Source organism: Corvus brachyrhynchos, unplaced genomic scaffold, assembly GCF_000691975.1.
Source record: "Corvus brachyrhynchos isolate BGI_N302 unplaced genomic scaffold, ASM69197v1 scaffold150, whole genome shotgun sequence".
Taxonomy (NCBI): domain Eukaryota; kingdom Metazoa; phylum Chordata; class Aves; order Passeriformes; family Corvidae; genus Corvus; species Corvus brachyrhynchos.
In genome coordinates, this window is record NW_008236162.1 from 3601480 (window position 1) to 3612842 (window position 11363).

Genomic DNA, 11363 nt, shown 5'->3' on the forward strand with positions numbered 1-11363 from the left:
GAGATGGTGAGTGGTGGAATTGTCGGGTTCTGACCGAGGTGCCACTAAGTTCGTGCACTGATGTTTGGTTTGGTTTTCTTTATTGTAGCTGACTAAGAGAGAACAGCCTGGCGACTGCAGGAGCTTCCAGGATGGCGAGGCCGCCTTCTTTTATACCCGAGGCAGATTCACATCCCCCGACATCCAAGACATAAGTCGAGGCTTGTGACCCACGGGGGGGTGACAGCTGGGTGTTGAGTTGGGACTCAACGGGAGGGATTTTTGAGTCATATTTGGAGGTTGGGATACCCAAGAAGGGGCCCCTTAGGCCACCATAAAGGGAAAATCTTGCTTTTGATCACAATGCCAAGGTGTGCCGGGCAGAGCAGTCCTGGTGTACGTCACTTGTCTATTGTGTGTTCTCTGTCTTTTGGGCATCTCGCGTCACAGGTGTTTTGCCTTAGCCCTTTGAGATGCTTATTGCAAATGCTAGCCATTATTCTTAGCATCTCTGCTCTTGGTGTTCCTCAGTGTGGTGCTGGTACCATCGATCCTTTGACTCTTGAGCTTGGAGCCACATCAGAATCTCATCTCTTTAGCAATGTTGAGTCGGGTGTCTTTTCTGGTCTTGTTCTGAGCTGCATCAACAGCTGTGCACCGCAATGATTCATTATAGGGGATGAGGACTTGTAAGAATGCGAAGATAGATAGAGGATTCTTCCCGTACAATTCTCAGGCATCTATCTTTGTGGTTCTTGGATTAAGTCTTTCTGTTAGCATCCTCTTCTGCCAGGGTTCTTGGAGCCTCGTCAGCTCACCACCAGTCTCGCCTAGGTCATCTCATTCCTTATTCTCTAGGTCCTTGTGTTCATATAGCCCAGAGTTTTCTCTCCTTGTTGTGTCCCCTCGTTTGTCATCTCCTGTGTCACGGCTGCCTGCTTGGGTTTGGTCCAGAGCTGCTCTGCCCTGCTGCACAGCCTGGTGTATGGGTGTAATAGGACTAGACCTGGGGACTTGACATTTGTAATGTAGAGTGTAGTTTGGCCTCTAGGTGGTATTTCTAGATTGACACAGGATGACTGGAGCTGTTAAGTTCTCATGCAGCCCTTTGAGTTTTGTCATCGCTTTCTTTCAGATGCAGATGGATTAAATCCGTGGCAGAACACCCCACACCGGATGAGGGGGTTCCCGCAGGAAGGTCAGTCACTGTTTGTGTTTGCAGGGCAAGTGTAAATGGTGGCTATGTTACAGCATTGTTCTCTGTCTTTATTTTTAGGAGGTAAAGCCGGATCTCAGCAGTCAAGGTCAAGTGAGTAAGGTAAGCAGTGACTGGTGGAAAGAAAAAGTTGTTATTGCTTGGGTGCCAAGTTCTGGTGCAGCTTTTAACATCCATTGTCATTTGTGTGTTTTAGGCGGTTCACTTGTATTACGCCAAACCCCTCGCCGACCGGCCAACATACCCGGCTCGCCGCCCTCATGAGCCCTCCGCAAGTATCACAGGACTCTGCAATGAAGCCTCTACCTTTTCCATGTGAAGGCAACAGCTGAGGAGTTGCGGTGAGTTGGAGAGGGAGGAAGAGTCAGGGTCCACTCAAGTTTCAGCGGTGCCGCATTGCCTTGTCTCCTCTTAACCCAGGTATGCGCTGCGATGACAGCGTCAGCCTCGGAGCGTGGCTGAAGCGTGTGGCCCCGAGAAGCCCGGCCCTCTTAGGAGACGCTGAGTAGAGGAATTGTTGGGTTTTGGCCGATGTGCCACTAAGTTCATGCCTTGATGTTTGGTTCTCTTTATGGTAGCCGTCTAAGAGACAACGGCCCGGTGATGGCTGGAAGTTCCCAGATGGCAAGGTGGTCTTCTTTCACACCTGATGCGGATTTGCATCCCCAGACAGCCGAGAGATAAGTCAAGGGCTATGCCTCATAGAGGGGATGTGAGGGGGGTGCCAGGTCAGGACTCACCTAGAGGGATTTTTGAATTACCTCTGGAGACGGGGATGTCCAAGAAAGGGCCCCTTAGGCCACATAATGGGAAAGTCTCACTTTTGATCACAGTGCTGAGGCGCGCAGGGCAGAACAGTCCCAGTGCGTGTTGCGTCACTTGTCTATGGTGTGTTCTGTGTCTTTGGGTATTTTATGTTGCACGTCTTTTTCCTTAGCCCTTTGAGGTGCTTGCAGTCATTCTCGCAGCGAGTTTTCTCTCCATGTTGCACCCCCTTGTTTGTCATCTCCTGTGTCACAGGTGTCTGCGTGTGTTTGGTCCAGAGCTGCTCTGCCCTGCTGCATAGTCTGGGTGTAGGTATAATAGGATAAGTCCCGGGGACCTGAGATTCGTAATGTAGGCTGTAGTTGGACTCTAGATAGTATTCCTAGATTGACACAAGCTGTCTGGAACTGTTAAGTTATCATGCAGCACTTTGATTTTTGTAATAACTTTCTTTCAGATGCAGATGGATTAAATCCGTGGCAGAGCTCCACATACCAGGTGAGGGGGATCCTGCAGGAAGGTCAGTCACCATTTGTGTTTGCAGGGCAAGTGTAAATGGTGGCTATGTTCTAGCATTGTTCTTTGTCCTTTATTTTTAGGAAGTAAAGCCGGATATTGATGTTCAAGGTTGATGGAACGAGGTGAATGGTGACTGGTGGACAGAATGAGTTGTTATTGCTCCAGTATCAATGTCTGGTTCAGCTCTAAGCATCCACTGTTGTTTGTTCCTTTTCAGCCGTCCACTTGCAAGATGTCCTGGCCCAGAATGCCAGAGGCCAGGTGGGTGCAAGGTTAAGGTATTGGTGTGGCATACTTCAGTTGGAGCGGGGAGGTTGTGATTTCGCAGTCTCTCAGCATGTTTTTTTGCTTTCTTTGCAGGTGCTGCCACCTCCCTAGGCATGCCAAGGAACAGAGGCGAGCAGGTGAGTCCGCATTTAGGTGGAGTGACTAATAGGTGAGTGGTATGTGGTGGCGTGCTAAGCGCATACCTGTTCACTTTGTGGGTATCTTCCGGGCCACCTCCAGAGTCAGATGAAGATTTGAGGTGAGCTGGGGCAGCGGTGTGGAGGAGCCCTGGGGATTAATCTTCTGGACGGTGGTAGTCACGTTTTCTGTTTTGTTGTCTTAGGTACCATGAGCAGGTGTGGAGCCAAAGTTTGGAAACATCCGGTAAGCGATTAGCCTCAGCAGTAACAAGGGAGGGGGGCGTTGCAGAAGGGGTCACTTTTGGGATGTCTCATCGTAGTCTGAATTTTCTTTCTGAATTTTCACAGCCTCCAAAGCGGACTACAGGGAATGTACCGATGTCTACAGTGCCCATGCGTCTTTTCTGTCGAGGATGGATTTTGTCCGCTCATCTCTGAAAGCTAAGTGTTGGGACTGGTGGTCGGGAGAAGGGAAAAACCTTTGGAATCACAGGAGGCAATTGGAAGTTAGCTTAGAGGAGAGGGCTGTAGCGAGAGGGGCCCCTCGGAAGTAAAGGGAGAGCGTTTCTCCTCAGCATCACCCGACCCTTTGCCGGGCAGGGCAGTTCCATCCCCATGTTTTTTCTGAGCTTCACATCATCAGCCTTCTTTGAGTCTCGACGTCATCGCGGATCTTTTCGCCGGAGGAGCCCGCCCTTGGGTCCGGAGTGGTCGCCTGGCAGTCGTTGCCTCTTTCTCTAGGCCTACTGAGCTTCTTGAGCATCCTCTTAACAGCTTTGGCACTAACTTCTTGTAAGGAGTTACGTTTCACTGTCACATGCTATTGCCATAGAGCCTTCTTTCCTTTGGCATCATTGTTGTCTGGCTGATCTTGCAGTAGGAATCTTGGGTCCATCAGGTGAAACTGCTGGGCAGCTTTAACTCCTCTCTGTGTTATGTAGTTTGTGTCCATTCTCTTGTGTCATAGGGCTTTGTTACGTCTCGATGCTTTATCGGCATCATTCTGGGCTGTATTGGCAGCAGGGGGGTCTCTGCTTGCATACTTTCCCAGATCAGGCTTATTCTGGCATCTTTACATTTTTACTTTTTGAGACCAGAAAAAGAACACAAGATGTTCTCATCCATCTTCTTTCTCACTTTTGGAAGCACCTTCTTTTCAGGTCCCATTCCCTTGGTCTTCTATGCGGAGCGTATTAGACCCTCCTCATGTGACTGCAGTAGTTCTGTAGGTTCTGTCGCCTCAAAGCATATCAGGCTAGAGAATTAATCTTCCAGAGACTCATCTCGAGCCTTCACGTCATTTTTGCTTATATTCGGTGCACCACCTTGTCCATGTGCTATTTACAGTTGGAGCTGCCCTTCCCCGGCATAGAGGGTCATGGTTGAGAGGAGCAGTTACAAAACTTAAAGCTTCGTATCTTTTCTATGGGATCTTGGGTAGAAAATTTATGGGCCTGTCACAGGGATAACTCCTAGCCTTTGGCCTCTCACTGAAAGCCTCATGTTATCTTGCAGGTCCCTGAGGCGGCTTTGGATCTCCGCGGTCACCGACGCTACCGATTTTTTTCCCAGAATCTACTGTTCAATGTCGAGGAGCAGCAGCTGGAAGATTTGTCGAAGCATCTTCATCGGTAGAGTGTTTTGACAAAAGCTGAAGAGTGTGTGACTGTGTGTGAGTGTGTGACTGTCTGTGTCTGTCTGTGAGAGTTTGTGTCTGTCTGCTTCTGTCTGCCTGTGAGAGCATGTGTGTTGACTGGTTCTAAGGTTGTGTGTGTGATTTTTGCTTTTCAAGTTTTTCAACACATTTTTTAAATTTAGAATTAAAAAAACCCCAGCCAGGTTGTGGGGCTTTTTTTTCCCCTCCCCGGCTGGGGTTTTTTTCTTTCAGTCCTGGCCAGTCTGCAAGGTGACGTTCATCGCCAAGGTTTGAGTGCGGACCCCACCGGCGCCGGGGTTTCGTCAGGTGGGACAACTTGGAGGCTCCTGGGAACCACACTCCCATGGACCGCCAAGGGTTAGTGGAGCGGTTGAGATGAGAGCAAGGGTAGGTTTGTGTGTAAGCTAAAGGAGGTGTGGGTGGTGGACGAGTGTTATGTTCTCCATGTGCTGCTGTTATTTTGGGTTTCCTATAACAATAAAATAAAATGTAATAAACTTTCCAGAAATAGAAAAAATTGTTTTATTGAAATGATATGTATTTGGCTTGCATTGCCCTGTATTGTTCTGTATTTGTGTTTGCCACTGCATTTCCATGTATTGCTCTGTATGTAAACTGGACTTTTACCAGCATGTATATGGATTGTATTTGTACTTGTGTTTGTATACGTTATTTCCACATGTTTTGCTGAAGTGTAAATAAAAACATTAATTCACTAAAGTTGAATAAAGATACCCTCTTCCCCCCCCACCATTTGGCTCCTGTCTTTCTTTGGTGTGGTTTAGTAATTTTTTCACGGTATTTCTTGCTTTGCTACTCGGCTTTGCTTTACTTTTCAGTCTATTCCTCACTTTTTCTGACTTTGTTTCTGTCTCTGTTTCTAACTCTCTTGCTCTGTTTTTCTCACTGTTTCTCTAACTGTTTCTGTTTCTCTATGTCTCTCTCCAGCTCTATTTCTCCTCAGCTCTATTTCTTTTTCTCTTTCTCTTTAACTGTATTTCTTTTTCTCTTCAACACAAATTCTCTTCTAAACTTGATTTCTTTTTCTCTCAAACCCTATTTTTCTCTATTCCTTTTTCTCTCTAAATCTATTTTTCTTTCTCTATTTCTTTGTTTTCTCTCTCCCTTTATTTCTGACTTTCTAGTGACTTTCTATCTTTCTTCCTAAATATCTTTCTAATTTTCAAAAGTTCGTTTCTACCTTTGTTAGTTTCTACCTTTATTGGTTTCTACCCTTCTACATTTCTAACTTTGTACCTTTGTTCGTTTCAGCCTTTCTACTTTTCTACCTTGGTTATTTTCTACCTTTGTTCATTCCTACCTTTCTAACATTTTAATTTGTTAGTTTCTACCTTTGTTTGTTTCTAACTTTCTACCTTTGTTTGCTTCTACCTTTCAGCCTTTCCAACTTTGTTTCTAACTAATTGTTTCTAACTTTCTACCTTTCTAAATTTGTTTGTTTCTAACTGGTTTTGATTCTAAATTAGTTCCTTTCAAATTTTATTTCATTATAACTTGGTTTGTTTCTACCTTTCTAACATTTTTTTTCTTACTTTGTTTCTTTCTAACTTTTTACCTTTCTAAGTTTCTACCTTTCTAAATTGTTTTGTTTCTATCATTTTTCTCACTTTCTAACTTTCTAAATATCTACCTTGCTAACTTTCCACATTTCTATCTTTGTTTCTGACTTTCAACCTTTCTAACTTGATTTCTTTCTACCTTTCTTACTTTGTTCTTTTCTAAGTTTGTTTGTTTCTATTTTTCTATCTTTCTCATTTTCTACCTTTCTAGCTTTGTTTATTTCTAACTATCTGCCTTTCTAAATTTCTACCTTTCCAACTTTTTTCTAACCATATCTGTTTCTAACTGGTTTTGGTTCTAGATTATTTCCTTTCTAATTTTATTTCTTGATAAATTGGTTTGTTTCTAACTTTTTACCTTTCTAAAATTGTTTGTTTCTTACTTTGTTTCTAACTTTTATTTGTTTCTCACTTTCTACCTCTCTACCTTTCTAAATATCTACCTTTCTAACTTTATTTCTGACTTTCTACCTTTCTAACTTTGTTCTTTTCTATCTTGATTTGTTTCTAACTTTCTACTTTTTAAACTTTCTATCTTTCTACCTTTGTTCTGTTCTAACTTTGTTTCTACCTTTCTTCTTTTCTAATTTTGTTTATTTCTATTTTTCTACCTAACTTTCTGCCTTTCTAACGTCGGTTTCTAACTTTTCACCATTCGAGCTTCCTACTTTTCTAACTTTATTTCTAAGTTTCTACCTTTCTAACTGTTTCTCTTTGTTTCTTTGTTTCTAACTCTCTTTCTAACTTTGTTCTTTTCTAATTTTGTTTCTATTTTTCTACCTTTCCAACTACTTTCTACCTTTCCAACTTTGTTCTTTTCTTACTAGGTTTGTTTCTGCCTACCTTTCCAAATTTGTTTGTTTCTTACTTTCTACTTTTCTAACTTTGTTCTTTTCTATTTTGATTTGTTTCTAACCTTCTGCCTTTCTAACTTGCAATCTTTCTGCCTTTGTTATTTTCTAACTTTGTTTCTATTTTTCTAACTTCGTGCCCTTCTAGTTTTGTTTCTAACTTTTTATCTTCCTAAGTCTCTACCTTTCTAGTTTTGTTTCTAAATTTCTACCTTTAACTTTTTCTTCCTAACTTTTTACTACTGTAACTTTCTACATTTCTAACTTTATTTCTACCTTTCTAAATTTTTTTGGTTCTTACTTTCTACCTTTCTAAACTTTTATCTTTTAAAATTTGTTTATGTCTTATTTCCTTCCTTTCTACCTTTGTTGGTTTCTGCCCCTCTGACTTTCTGCCCTTCTATCTTGATTTGTTTCTAACCTTCTGCCTTTGTTCTTTTCTAACTTTGTTTCTATTTTTCTTCCTTTCTAAATTTCTTTGCTTCTAACGTTCTACATTTCTAACTTTGTTTCCCTCTTTGTTTGTTTGCCTTCTAACTTTTGTTTTTTACTTTCTACCTTTCTCATTTTCTGCCTTTTAAAATTTGTTTGTTTCTTACTTTCTACCTTTCTAAATTTTTGCGTTTGTAACTTCGTTTGTTTCTAACCCTGTTTGTTTCTATCTTACTAATTTTCTAATTTACTATGTTTTGAACTTTCTAGCTGTCTAACTGATTTCTAAGTTTCTACCTCTCTAACTTTGTTGTCTTCTAACTTTCTGCGTTTCACACTTTGTGTGTCTCTAACTTTCTATTTCTTGACAGAAAGTCAAAATGCAGGAAAATTGCCAGAATTGCAAACAGGTCTGGGTACAGCATGGTCTTTGTGGGTCACTGTCACTCCAGGTCCTTACAGTCTCTCTCCATCTTCTCTGTAGGCTCCCTTCCGGTACAGGAGGCCTTGCTCACTGCTGGTTTTGACTATTCTGTGTCAAGAAAATGAGTTTAATTTCCTTGTCAAATGGAATAGGCTTTTATATTCAGGCTTCTCGGCTGTGGGATTCATACTCAGAGACCGGTGTTTGTGTCTGGACACTTCCAGAAAGCGGATGTAATCCCTAGATGTATAAATAAAATTCCTATTCATCACCTCTTAGGCAATGAGAGCAGTACAGGCAAAGGTCAGGCCAGACTGGTGTGGCAGCCTGTTCACCGTTTGAGCTGGTGCCAAGGCAAGCCCAGTCTCTAAATTTCCCTCGCATGCCTCAAGGCGTGCATCGTAAGATTTGTGCTCGTTCGAAGAACAGGATTGAGTCGATCTCCCATGCAGTGAGTGTCAGGCGATGTTCTCTTTTCTGCACATTGGTGACTCCAGGGGGTTCTGGAATAATACAGACATGCTGCCTAGAGAAGGCACAAAAGAGTGCTTTCCTTTCAAACACGGGAACTGGTGAAAAAGTGTGGTTTGTCTCTCACTGCCTGCATTCCCTTCAACCCAGGGAGGCTGTATGGAGCTGATCACTTCCTGCCTGTGTTGACATATGTGCTAGCCCAGTGTGATATACTGGAGCTGGAGATTGAAATCAAATACATGATGGAGTTGCTGGATCCATCCTTGCCGCATGGAGAAGGTAATCTGTTTTTTATTTTTACTAGAACTGTCTGAAGGACTAGCGAGGGGGTGTTCTTCCTCATAGCACAGTTGCTGTTCCCCTTGTTTGAGTAGAAGTCCTAGGAAGGGGAGACCTAATGACAGGGATGTTGATAGTGTAGCAGGAGAATGTCATAATCATTTCCACTGCTGGGTAGCTTGCAGAGCACAAATCCCAGCGGCCCAAAAATGTGCTGCCGTGCATCGCTTTACGAGCAAATACATTGTTTCCAACCGGTTTTGACTCAGCAGGCAAACACACGCTCCGTGCAGGTGCCGAACAGCCTTAGCCTTTCGTGCCCGAAAATTTCCTGAGAGTATTTGTGGGGCAGCAGCACTCAGCTAATTGTAAGGCACATAATGAGACCGGGGTTAGGTGCTTTGTGAAAACTTCTGGGGGATTCTTTGCACCTTTGGGGAAGTGCTTTGAGAATATTGCCCTCTTTTAAGGATCTTTGCTTCTTCCCAATATTTGCTTCTCACAAAGTATTTTTCTGAGCCCTAGGAATATATTTCTTGTGGCATTTCTCGAACGAGGGCCTAAGTGTGCTAGAGGCAAAGAAATCTGCCTCCTCGCTGTTTCCGTGGTAGCATTTTTAACAAAGAAGTTTTCTGCAAGGCTCCAGTAGGCCCCAGAATCTAAAAGGTTTATAAGGAAGTTTAAAAGTTCTCGCAGCCAAGCCTAGCCACGTGTTTAGGTATATGTACATGTTTCCTACTCCTGCCGTATCTCGGGTTTCTGAAGTTGCCATATCTTCTCGCACGCCAGTATGCCCGCGATGAGGCTGACAGCTGGTCCGAAAGCCTCACAGAGTCAGACCTAGAGATGGTCAGAGTCTACCCGTGAGATTTTGCAGTCACAGTGAAAGCCAAGAAGATAACCAATGAAAGAAGATGTTCTGGACACAAGGAGTAGTTGTTCTTGTTATGGAACATTAAGTGTGTGTAAGAAGGAGCGTGCATATGATATGTCACCAACTATACTTTTGCTTGTATAGCTAATTTTATTACTGCTTGAATGGTTATTGGTTGTTAGACAGTTTTGTCATTGTTTGCTAGCAGCCAATCTTAATAAGCCACAGTAATTGTGAAGAGGTATAAGAGCAGCAGCAGAGAATAAAAAAACCTTTTACTTCTTACGGCTTTGGATTACAAGAAGTGTGCATGTCGTCTCATCCGTCTTGGCAAAGTGACACGCCTGGGAGAATTCATGCCACGATTCCTCCAATTTGGCACCGGTCCATTCCTCGCTCGGCGTACGGAGCATCCTTGAGCTCATTGTTAGGAATCTTAGCACGGAAAATACTTGAGACGTGAAGCTGGAGATCATCAACACGCTTGAAAAGCAGAAAGATTTCCGGGACTATTAAGTCACATTGTTTTGAATGCGGCAAAGGAAGTCTGTCTGTTGGCTGGGCCTGTCTTTGGCACCAGCTCAGCTCTACCGTGCAGAAAAAATTGTGTAGTGCTTTGGGGTCGTGCATTTCAACTGTAATGTATTGTCCAATTTATCTCATGGGTCTGATACCTTAGGTTTAAACTTTTGTGTTTTTTGAATTCTGTACTGCTCAGTGTGTGACTCTGAAGTTTCTTGTAGCCTGATAATTTCTGCTCTCTCATGCTAAGTAGACACAGCAAAGCCTCTCTGATCCCGCTTTCCAAGGACACCAAGACCGTCCTAGGCCAAAAGTATAAACCAAAGAGCTGCAAAGGGGGAAATGAGCCAAGGGAAAAACTGAAGCTTTAATTGAAGAATTAACCCTGCTATGCAAATGAACCAAACCTATATAAAAGAGTGAAGAACTCGTGACCCAGGGTCCATCTTGGGGTCCATTTCGAGAATGGCTTCAGGTCCCAGGGTGTACCTTTTAAGGCCTTTCAAATAAATGCCTCTTTTAATCCTTTACTCCTGTCTAGTCTCTGTTTTTAGGAGGCCTCTTAAGGCATCGGGTCTCGCATGAATTTTATGCGTTAATCTCATTGCAAAGCTAAAGGCTGAGAGGGGATGCCATCAGTAATACAGAAAATACTACCGTGCGCATAGAACACGTCTCCGAAAGCCTCCGAACGGACCATGCCGCCTCTTAGCCAGACACTCTCACCCAAACGGCTGACTTTACAAAGAAAAGACGGACAGAGGGTCTTTCGTTTCTCCCAGTTGCTGTGGCCGATTACCTCCAGTTGAGACTCTTTTACTTAGTGACCTGCAGCTTCTTTTATACATTGCAACTTAGTTGCGGCTTTAACGTGTTCTCTGTTCGTGTAATAAAGGTGGAGTATTACAGCTGGTGGGGGGGTTTTTGCACGACATGTTTTAACCAGTAAATGAAATAAAGGAATGAATTTGGAAACAGAGAGGTTTCCCGAGGCTTGAGAGGAATACAGTTTGTTCCCCACACTGTCCCAGAACGAATCAGAAAGAACAGAATCTGTGGTAGCATCAGGGAAATTTAGAAATATCCAATTACTGAAAGATTTAAGATTTTTCTTAGAAAGAATACCTTTACGGAATTTAAAGTCAGATTTTAAGAGAAGGGTTAGAAGAAAGGGGTATAGGTCTCTCTCAGTTTGGGAAAGGCTGGGTTTAGCTTGCCTATGTGCCATCTTAGTTCCTCCCTCAGCAGAAAAAAGAGAAAAAAACCCCAAAATTATTTAAAATGCACGCAAGAGGAGGAGACCCCCAAATTTAAACTTACAAATCCCATTTTCTGGTGGGGCTGGCTCCTGGAAAGGTCTGCTGGGGGGATGGTCTGGCAGTTT

The 11363-nt window shown here is 43.2% G+C and overlaps 3 long non-coding RNA genes across 5 annotated transcripts in view; 2 read left to right on the forward strand and 1 right to left on the reverse strand.

Moving 5' to 3' along the window:
* The window catches only part of LOC103615502, a 14820-nt gene extending 10284 nt beyond the window's left edge, over nt 1-4536 (forward strand). For 2 of the 3 annotated variants that reach the window (XR_001861372.1, XR_001861373.1), the window contains 3 exons: nt 89-1297; nt 1392-1536; nt 1616-1697. This is a non-coding gene — a long non-coding RNA (uncharacterized LOC103615502). Of the gene's footprint in view, nt 1-88; nt 1298-1391; nt 1537-1615; nt 1698-2559; nt 2741-2839; nt 2884-3089; nt 3131-3234 lie in introns of those variants that run through there. The other variant, XR_001861374.1, reaches the window with a different exon arrangement.
* The window catches only part of LOC108446236, a 19494-nt gene extending 9613 nt beyond the window's left edge, over nt 1-9881 (reverse strand). The window contains exons 1-2 of the long non-coding RNA XR_001861375.1: nt 9800-9881; nt 6352-6354 (exon numbers count right to left, since the gene is read on the reverse strand). This is a non-coding gene — a long non-coding RNA (uncharacterized LOC108446236). The remainder of the gene's footprint in view (nt 1-6351; nt 6355-9799) is intronic.
* LOC108446235 lies at nt 8311-10625 on the forward strand. The gene is made up of 2 exons (XR_001861371.1): nt 8311-8583; nt 10592-10625. It is a non-coding gene; the product is annotated as an uncharacterized LOC108446235 (long non-coding RNA).
* Nucleotides 10626-11363: the final 738 nt, after the last annotated feature.